The following is a 10,910-nucleotide window of genomic DNA, read 5'->3' as shown; positions in this document are numbered from 1 at the left end:
ATAACGCACCTCATTAATTAAGGTGAAATCATCACTGCAACAGATGAAGCCAAGACGAGCCCGGGCTGATTTTCTTTTTTTTATTATTCTTATTATTATTATGGTTGCTGTGGTGGTGCGGTTGCAATGGCAGCAAAATAAGTAATAAAATCAGAGACAGATCACACTTGATGTTTTTATTTAGCAACCCATCTCCCTATGGTGACAGCCTTTATCAAGTCTGACGCTAATTAGCACTTGATTCACAAGGGATGGATTATGGTGGCTAACAGATCTCATTAATCACCATGAAATTTTCATGCTGTGACCGAGCACGACAAGGAACAGAAACAGCAGATCGCCTGTCTGTGGCTATAAGCATCTTCCTGGAACTCATGGGGTAAAGATCAATGTTTGCATTATGATTTGGCACAGCCAGCCAGGTGGCTTTTTTTTCCTGCCAAGTTGGACCAGGCAGAAGCCAGGGAGAAAAGATATGCCAGCCTCTGCAGCTTATCAGCGCAAGGCAACTTGGAACCAACCAGCCCTGAGAGAGGAAGTTTGTGGCACCAGTGACTTTCCCATGTCGTTTAGCCACATATATGCTAACATGCAGCTTTAAAAGTGTGCTTTATCACCTGCTTGCTGGGTGATGCTGATGAGATTTATAAAGCTAGGCCCTTAGCCCTACCACTGGTATAGATGGGCAGAGCTCCAATGAGCTCTGCTGATTCATATCAGGTAAGCCAGGCATACATAGGTACACATACACATACATATACACACACATATATATATATGCACACAACAGATGAATGGGTGTCAGACCTTTTGACACCCTGGCACATGAAGGCACCAACAAAAAGAGGACTGTTAGAAGTTATATATAAAATATGATATAAATTTTATATACATACTCACACAAACATATACATGTACATATGACATAGACCAATATAGACATATGCATATGTGTGAATGTACATATATATAATATAACATAATATAATACAATACTATACTTACGGAGATATAGGTATAGATACACACACATGCACCTTGAGAATCATGTGTGGGTGTGTATACCCCCCACACACACACACACACTTATGATTCTCTCTCTATTGTATAATCTATATCCGTAAGTATATATAATACAATATACTTAGATCCATAATTAGAGCCCATCATTTACATAAACATACATGTGAAATGATCCTCCTTTAATCAGCTTCTCCCAGGGATCTAGGCTTAGCATAGATGCTGGTGCTTGGTGCAGGGCACGTCCCAGCCAGAGACATGCAACCAAAGGAAATTGCAACCAGCGGGCATTCGTCATACTAAATACGTGTCTTATGGATGGAAGGAGAGACAGGCAGGCAGACAGACAGACATTGTATAAACCCAGCTGGTATAAATCTCTAAAAGTCCACTGCCTTCAAATGAACTATGACAGTTTGCCTCCACTAAAGATCTGCTCCAGTAAATTCCTGTACAGACATATGACCAATCATTCTTCCTAATGTCCTTGTCTGGTACATAACTATTATGAACCAAAAGTTCACACTGAGTGTATACACTGTCCTAAAAAATAATACTTTGGAACTGAAATGAGGCATGCAGAACTTTCAGCTATGGTTCCCTTCATTGTAGTAGTCCTGGCTGGTTTTTGCAGAGAGCTTTTTTGAACTTAGATACATTAAAATAAAAAGAAGTATCGGTTTCAAAACAATAGTCAGCCTTCCAGTCCCATCTGCGATCCAACAGCTTTTAGGATGGCAGGCTTCCCCAGGGATGGGCATCAATGGGGGCTGCTGCTTTCCGACTGCTGGCTGTAATATGAAGGCCATTTGGACTAGAAAGAACAGGAAGAAAGTCAGCTGAGATCCCCACTCCCCTGCCAAAGCCATCTTGCCAGGTACAAGCAGTCACAATTCATTAACAATTTTAGGAAGGATTTTTAACACAGAAGCCAGGCAGGTAATGGTCTGACATCTGGTTACAACTTCTGTGCAATGGCATCTATCGGCTGAGAGGTAGTTACTGGGCCTGCTACCCAGCACTGAGACGGTTTAGATTGGGTTGTTTCTGTCAGTCAGGATTGCGTATGTGGCTTATTTATGGCATTTTTAAGAGATGGGCTATCAATATTTGATACTGTTCCATGAATGATTAATCATGAAGACAATCATGGGAATGAAATACAAACATCTGCTTTTAACTAACGTTGGAGTTGTGATAGCCATGAATAAGCCATGAGTCCAGTTCCTGCTCTCAGACCTAGTGTAAATCCACAGGCTGCTCAGTGGATTTACTCCAGGCTTAAAGTCATGAGTCTGAAAAGAGAAACAGGGGCAGATCTAGGGTTGTGCAGTGGTGCGGTTACAGGGTACCTTACATGCCAGCGGCACTAGTTCCCCACAGCCCTGTTCTTCTGGGTCCCCTGTGGAGTTGGAGACTTGGCTGGAGCCCTGGGCTGGTGTGGGATACCTGGTGGGAGCAGAGGAGGAAGGGGAGACCTACCTTTTCTTCCAGGTTGACTGAGCCAGGCTGCTTATTCCAGCTCTGTATTGTAGGGAGCAGCTGTGCAGGGTGTGGGGCTGGGTCAGGGGTGGTGGTAGCAGGGGGTAATTCTCCATGCCAGCCCCTACTCCTGGCCACCAAGAAGTACCCAGGGAAATTTTAGGGAACCCACCCCACCCCAAACCCTAGGCAAACCATGCTGGAAAAGGGGAGAGGGGGAATAGGAGGGAAGGGTGCCTTTGCTGGAGTGGAGGGGGCTCTAAGAGTTGGGCAAGATGAAGGAGTCTTACCTGCTTTGGGGATTCAAAAATAGTCCCTGGCAGCTGCTGCCTGGCACCGTCTACCTGCCAGAGGGGCTTCAACCAACCCTGGTTGAACCACTCCCTTTTCCAATTCCTCCATCGGCTCATAGAGGTAAGCCAGTGAAGTTATAAAAGAGAATTGTATGCATGGGTGTGTATCTATATGTATGTGTGGGGGTGTATGTGTATACAGGAAAGACCCATGCTTTTGTTAGTCTCCTTTAGGACAATTGGTTATACATGCATATACTATGTGTGTGTGTGTGTGTACACATATATATATTATATGTATATATAACTAATTGTCTTTATAACAAAAGCATGGGTCTTTCCTCTTGCAGATGAATAGCAAGGAATTGGCAGGTTGTCTTTAAACAAAATTATGTCTTTTTAGTACTTAGATAGGTGAGAACTATCAAGTTTGATCTTCCTTGCTTTTGCTTGAAGACTTCTCAGGAAACTTATTCTCTCCCCTGCTTTAGCTGATGGGGGAAGGTACTGAATTGTAGTATTCCCCCAATATTTAGTAGACACCGAGAAATGAATTTTGTCATTTACTTTGCTTAGAGTAACCAATCAGAGCAAAGCCAACAAAAGAACAGAAATCATATTATCTTCATTTTACAGATGCAACAGGATGCAAAGAGGAATTAAATGCCTTGACCAAGGTCATAGTATGAGATATGTGTGTAATTGCTGGCTTTGCCTATCTCATAATTCTCCTGGTCTTCAGGCACTCACACAACCAACCATCCTTTCCAGCAAAACCAAGAAGTTTAAAACAGTCCAAATAAAAATCCCTTCTCTTCCTGTGATACCAACTTTCCAATCACCGGACCACTGTCAAAAATAATTGGAAATGGGAGGAGGAAGAAAATGTTAGAGTGGGGTTTCTGACAGAGTGTGTTTCATCACAAGACAAGAGCCATTTGAACTAAAACTTTTTTTTCATGGGAATCAGTTTATCAATATTTATTTATGTTTTTAAATATTGGGTTCCCTCAAGGCAGAAACGTGTTTCCACCTTTCCAGAACAAAGCATTTGCATTTCATATTTTGAACCAATTTTGTTTGGATTTTTTATATTTATATGTATATTTATATATATTACTTATTACATATATTATTAATATAGTTAATATTTATTTTTTGTGTGTGTGATATTTTACGTTGAAATCAAAATGAAATATTTCCATTGTTATCCAAGCAAGGCATTCTGAAATTAAATTGTTTCAACAAGCTTCCTGGTCAAACTATGGACCACATAATAATGTTCTGTATCTCTGCAATGTCACTGTCAAATTTTGATAGGGGGCAGTCTCATTCCTCAAGAGTATTAGTCTGGTTAATTAACCTTAAACTGGACTTACAAGTCAGCCATATGAAAGAAAAAGAAGACTTTGCAGGATATTTATTACTTCATATTATTTTGGGGGTTTTTTTTGTTGGTTTACAGCTTAATTTGGAATTTCCTTCTGTAACAGCCTTTCTGTCTTTTGACTCAATGTAGTTAAAAGGAAATAACCTTTCATGCTTACTTCTTACAACAGAAAAGAAAAAGAAGGTGTGGACTTGCTTTTAAGAAGACGTTGCCATTTTAAGAGAAGAGACCACAAGTCATGACTTGTATTGATTTGTCCTTTCACTGATTTGTATTAATGTGTTTAGGATAACCATAAATTTCTATACTTCCCAAACCCTAAAAACCAGTTCAGGGTCCCCCCACAAGTATTAGGTCAAGACCAGCACACCCTGACATTTAAGGCACAGAAGGAAATATGTTAGTGGGAATGAACCAGTAATATAAACCAGTAGCAGTTATTTTATCTAACCCTTTATCTGAACAAGAAATAGACTTTGAATTAGTATTGTGTTTGATATATTTTAAATTTGCTTTAATCTGGTGACCATTTACTGATCCCTGACTGATGACCTCCTTCACAGGAAAGAATCTTTTCAATTTTACTCATCTTTGGCGGCCTTTGGAAAATTTATTAAAGCCACTGGGTGGTTCAGGATCTATTGTACAGATTTTTTCCCCTTTGACACTTCTCCTGGGTGCCAACCAGCACAGAAAAATAACAAGTTTCACAATAGCATTTAGCACTTCTGTGACTCCTGTCATCTTTAGATCTCAGTCATTCTACAGTGTAGTTAGGCATAATCATTTTTAGTCTACAGAAGGTTATATTGAATATGGAAAACTTAAGCAATTCGCCCACAGTTCCAAAGTAAATCAATGACCCATTTATAAGGGAACCTGCCTTTGCAAAATCTTAAATTATTGTTTTATTTATTTAAGTAGCAAAGAGCATATTATTAATTTTCAGTTGTCCTTCAGCTTCAGAATGACAGGCCACTACGGCTTTAATCAAAGGAGATCTAGGTTAAATATCTAGCTTATTTCTTTGTTTAATAGCAATAGTTGATCCTTTATCTCTTAGGTAGGCCAGCCATTAATGGGCAAGAGTGTCATACATATCTGTTGCTACAGGCATTGTCACAGTAACGACCAGGCAAGGAGTAGGACCTTATTATGTTAGGCATTGTACAAACAGAAAATTAAAAAAAAGGCCCCTGTACAATCTAGCATATGGGACAAGAGTTTTGTCTACTATAGTATATGCATCTTCTGAAGCACCTTGTTACTAAGCTGTGGGGATGGTAGCTATGTAGCATTCATCTTCCTGTGGGAATATCTGAAAGGATGATATTTTGTAAGTAAAACCTGGCATATCTCACCAGTTTACAAAATAAACTTTACTATCTGCTTCCTGTCTGATGTTACAAATTACAGTTACCCCTTCTCTCGATTTTAATTAAAAGTTGTTAGCTGGGCGTAAACAACTTCCCTCACTTCTGCTATTTAAACGGTCGTTAAAGAAACAGAATTCAAGTGATGTGTATTATTCCGCAAATTCATTGATGGTTAAATACGCTGAGGCCGGTTAGACCTCCCAGGATGAATCTGATTAATTAATTTACTGCCTGTAGGAAATTGCCTTCCATCAAGGCTGGGAGCTAATCGCAGAAGGAAGGGTTTCCATGCTGAGTTCTCTCTCTACAGAGGCCAACTGCATTGTTTGTTTCATCGAAAGCAACTTGGAGTCAAACGCAATTGACAGTTGTTTAGTCTACAGCGTGGCAGCCTGATGAATAGGCTGGTATTTCCGTCCTGGGGACAATGTTATCGGTACAGAGTTCACAGTGTTTCTTTTTATCTTGCCAATTCAGTCTGAGGATCGGCTTTTTTTGCACCATATAATCATATTGCCACAGATCCACAGGACAAGCTTGACTCAGGCTCTTTCAGAGTCACAAAAGGATTGTGCATTTTTTAATGCTAGTTCCTTTGCCTCCACATTTCCAAAGAGGGACCCCTTGAAGCTCTGCTACTGCTACACCAGGCCCCATCTTCACTATTGCTATTTCTAACTCCGGCTCCTTTAGTGACAAATTGAACTCATCTTAGCAGCTTTACCTCTTGGGGATTATATAACTCTGTGAAAGGCAATCAGGACTCATAGTACACATATCTTCTTTTAGACCAACAAGGTTTTTTGGGGAAAAAAATTCTTTATTTTTTAATTTTTTTCTTTTTTTTAATTAATTTTTTAATTACAATTGTCTTTCAATTTTTGTAAATTTTTTTTGCAAAAATCTCGGTTTAATAAAAGATATTTCTGCTATGAGTCCTGATTGCCTTTTCCTCTAGACCCATACGGTCTGGATACCTATAACTCCATGACATTTTTGCAGTGATAGTGGACAGACTCTTTGAACCAAGACAGCATTTGTCAGTAAGCTGGAATACCATATTGCATGGTTTTTGAGTCAGAATAAGGCAGCAAACTTATACCCTGCTCTCATATTGCATGGTCCCTGGGTTAGAATAAGGCGGCAAACTTATACCCTACTCTCAGCTGCCAGTATAACGTGCCTCTCTGATCAGCAACGTGCCAAACTCCATCTCTTACTGCACTAGATATCTGGGTCCTTATTATAGGGTCCTGGCACCCCAGCTCCGTGCCTCAAACTCTAGTTCATCTGTTCTCATGCATTCTTCCTCCATTGTGTGATTTTTGGTCTTCCAAGTAATTCATATGTCAACAACCCTTGATAATATATTCCTGCCAACCCAAACCTGCCTCTATGAGCCACAACCATCTCCTATTTCTCATTCCCAGAATAAAAATTAGCCTGTTCAAAGCTAGCAAGTCTCAATATAAAAATGGAAGGGTCAACTGGATCATGCATATTTTTCAGAAAAAGAATTTCCCTACATTTTCCACCCTGATTGTGGCAGCACTATAAATATATGCATGCAGAGCAAGGTGCTCAACTCCATAAAGGGTCTAGAAATGGGTGCTCCCAAAAGTACGCGTTGACGCTGGGATTTCAAACTCATTCACTCAGCTCCCATTCAGGGTAAGGAAAGAGGAAGACAAGGGGCAGAAGAAGGGTCTGGGAAACAGAATGGAGGAAGGCTTGCGAGGTGAGAAAGGACAGATGTGATGGTCATCTTCTGTCTTGACAGATGAAAAGAGACACGACAATGTCAGGCAATGGTGCTTGGCACTGGTGTGGAAGAAGAGCCTGATGTGGCAGCAGCAAGCCTTCCTACAGTGGCTACAGGTCCACTCACTGCATGAGCTTGCCTGTGGGCCCCAATATGATCCCTGCCCTTCCCATGCCATAGGCAATCTCCATCTCACAATGTTGTTGTCTGAGGTTTGTGAGGCTTTCTGCCTCCGCTGCTGTTGGGGTTTGCCCAACATGACACTAAGGGTGGGTCTCTTATATCCGAGCAGGGTATGCACACGTGCAGTGAGCATGCTGTGCTTCGCTGTATCCGTCCTTAGTGCAGTCCTTGGCCAATGTAGACATATCTTTAGGGGACTTGGATGGGGGAAATAAAGGAAAGAGTTAGAGTCCCTAAAGAAGAGGCAGCCATTTCCATACTAGCTGAAGGATGGACTTTGAGACATATGCCTACCAGGCTTGGCTTAGCACCTCAAATAAATCTATTCACTTCTATTCTTAAAGGTGTAACATATGCCTTCATTTGAGAACACAGAAAACTTTTGAGAAAATGGAAAGCTCTGTCTAGCCCAAGCCTCCTTCCCCCTTAAAAAAAAAAAAAAAAAAGAGAGATTTCTCTCTCTTTTTTTTAAATATTTTCCCAAACAACATTGATACTTTTATCCAAGGAACAACCCTCTGGTGTTTAAGTTTTTAGCCAGTCTAAACTAATTGTTTTCAGCTCAAACAAGTTGAAAAATAAATGTTTTGGGCCCTGCATGATTGGCTTTCAGATTTTTTTTATTTTTCCCACGTGGAAAATAAATGAATCCATGAACTTTTAGAAGAAAGCAGACCCTATAGAAGTGAATTTTGCCTTGTTGTAAAATGCAGTATTTCATCCAAAACAAAATTATTTTTTGGACTCAATCTTTTTGACCAGAGCTGTTTAATATCTGTGAGAAGGGGCAGTCACACTTTCTGAGCTATGCTGAGAAGCTATTTAGCCACCTTCTGGTGCATGGCTTAATCAAACTTCTCACAGGCATCTTTTCACTTGGCCTGTAAAATAAGACCTGTGAAAGCAACACTTTCTTAAAGCAAGCTTCTCCCCAGAACTAATTCTGTCTGGCTCTTCCCAAAGCTTCTCAGATGCTCTTTGGCATTATGTCAGGTACCCATTCTTTTTTCTGTTGGTCACACACCAGTGAGCTTAATGGGTTTTTTAGGGAGGTTAATTAAAAGCTGATTCTAAGGGTTGCTGTGTGGACTCTGCTTGTTCACAGCATAGTTAATTTATGTGTCTATATAGCTTTAAAAAACTTTCCTCAAATTTGCTCCTCTGTGGATTGGTGCAAGTTATTCTCCAGGGCCAAAATATCAGCTTTGGCTCACTTGGGTTCATCTGTCTATTATAGACCCCTGAGGAGCAACATTAAGGCCAAATGCAATTTGTGCAGTAGTTTCATAGAAGAGCAAAGAGATCTTTCTTTCTGCATTTCTTATATAAAACCTGGATTCTGCCCTAAATTCTCCGTGTGACTAAACGTTATCTCACTCAACTCAATTAGACTGCAGCTGTCTAATGGAAGACAGACCTTGGTTAGGTGACAGAAGGAAGAACACACCCTATAAAAATGTAAATTAAGATTTCCTGTGCAGTGGTACCACCAAGCTGCGCATGTGCGCAGCTGCGCAGGATTTAAAACCATGCCACGCACAAACGTATTAATGCCGTGCACCTGCTCAGGGAGGAGCTGGGCTGCGGCAATGAGCTGGGCAAGGAGTGTGGTGGATGCACCAGGGCCGGCATGGGGTACTTACCAAAGATCAACTCAGGCAGCAGTTGGAGCTGGGGCCAGGGAGTTGCTTCCCGGCCCTAATGCCATGTGCCTCCTCACTCCTGTAGGCAAGGCGGGGCTGGGGCTAGCGCCAGGGAACTGCTCTGCTCCCCAGCCCCTCCAGTTGCATGTACCATCTGGGCAGCTCCTCTCCCCCCTTCCCTTCCCCGCTCCTGCAGCATAGGCAGTCTGGCTCCCATCCATTGTGCAAGCAACACCTGCCCCCTCTCTCCCTCCATACAAACCACGCACCATTCTAGTTCTGGTTTAGTACTCACCGTTAGATTTACTCAAAATCCATTATTGCAAAATCCATTACATGAGGAAATTTATCTATTAGGCTGAGTGTCATCCAGATCCATGTAATGGATTTTGTACCTTTGGGTATGTTAGCTGTTAGGAAGAGGCTGTGATCTTCCCCAGGGCAGTGTTGGAAGGGGAGGTGGGACCAATTCAGGAATAGACCGAATCGGTGTGATCACGGATCTCTACACTTTAGAGGGAATATTGCTCCTGTGTATCTATCCACTTATGATCCTGCTGCTTTACACCTTTTTTGTGCTCTTGATACCTGGGCTTATTTACTGTGGGCAAAACTTCCTTAACTCCAGAGTAAAAGCAGTGCAAACGCACAGGATACAGCCTGACAGCAGTCTAAGGCCCTTCATTGTGGACTAAATTTTCTCCCTGTAAGCGTGCAGTAAATGTACACAGAATAAATTACACCTGTGTGCCTATAATGTGTCCACATACCTTGTCAAATTCATCCTGGGGTAGCTGTTGGTAGCTTCTTTCCCACTGAATGGCCAGGCCCATAGGTCCAAGGTGCTAGCTCAGTGAATGCACACTGTAGGTAGAGCTGTTGTTAAGGGTATAAAACTGGTTTTCAGTTGATTATTAGTTTCCTACATTGTTCAGGCTGAAATTTTCCATGGCAGGGGTCTAACTTCAGGTTGATTTTTGGGGGGAAAGTTTCAACAAAAATGGTTCAGCCATTTATGAGAATGCAGTTACACACAGGAAATACCAATGAATATAGGAAAAACAGTGTAAGTAAGAAAATCCAAGCCATTTCTTTTTTAAGAGACTCTAGAGGCCTCTATCCTAGAAGGACAATCTCACTGGGACACTGGCAAGCATCAAGATAAAAAAAAATGTACCCCTTAAACAAAATCAGACCCATGTTCCAACTAACAGCTTAGATTATACAAATGTTTTGCTTCCTATTTGAAATGACTGTGGAGCCAAGAGGGATAACCTGACACCTGTTTTTATGCAAAATTGCCCAAATTTGGTTAAACTATAAGTCTTCTAAAAGTCTCAGTTTGCACATGCTTAGTACAGGCTTAGCATTTGGCCCTTGCTCTGTGTAGTGAGCCTGCTGCATCTTGGGTGGCAAGATCTGAGCAATACTTTCCTTCAGTTCCTGTTCTCCAGGGCTAATCTATGGCTGGACACAAGAACGGAGTAAGGGGGGAGACTGTCTGTCCTGCATGCTTGGTGCTCCTTCTCCTGGCTCCCAGGCAACATGGAGAAGCTACCCGACTCGCATGCAAAATCCATTGGGAGTAATAGTCTGAGGGTGGAGGCTTGGATTGAGAGCTTTGGGATAGGAAGTAGAAGACTGGGAACCAAGATGGGTGGGGAAGGAGAGCAATGAAAATGGTTCAGGAGCTGGAGCACATGACTTATGAGAAGAGGCTGAGGGAACTGGGCTTATTTAGAAAAGAAGAGTGAGGGGGGA

Source organism: Gavialis gangeticus, unplaced genomic scaffold (genome assembly GCF_001723915.1).
Source record: "Gavialis gangeticus isolate Ggan-Ray unplaced genomic scaffold, GavGan_comp1, whole genome shotgun sequence".
In the NCBI taxonomy this organism is placed as follows: domain Eukaryota; kingdom Metazoa; phylum Chordata; order Crocodylia; family Gavialidae; genus Gavialis; species Gavialis gangeticus.
This window is presented reverse-complemented; position numbering follows the sequence as displayed.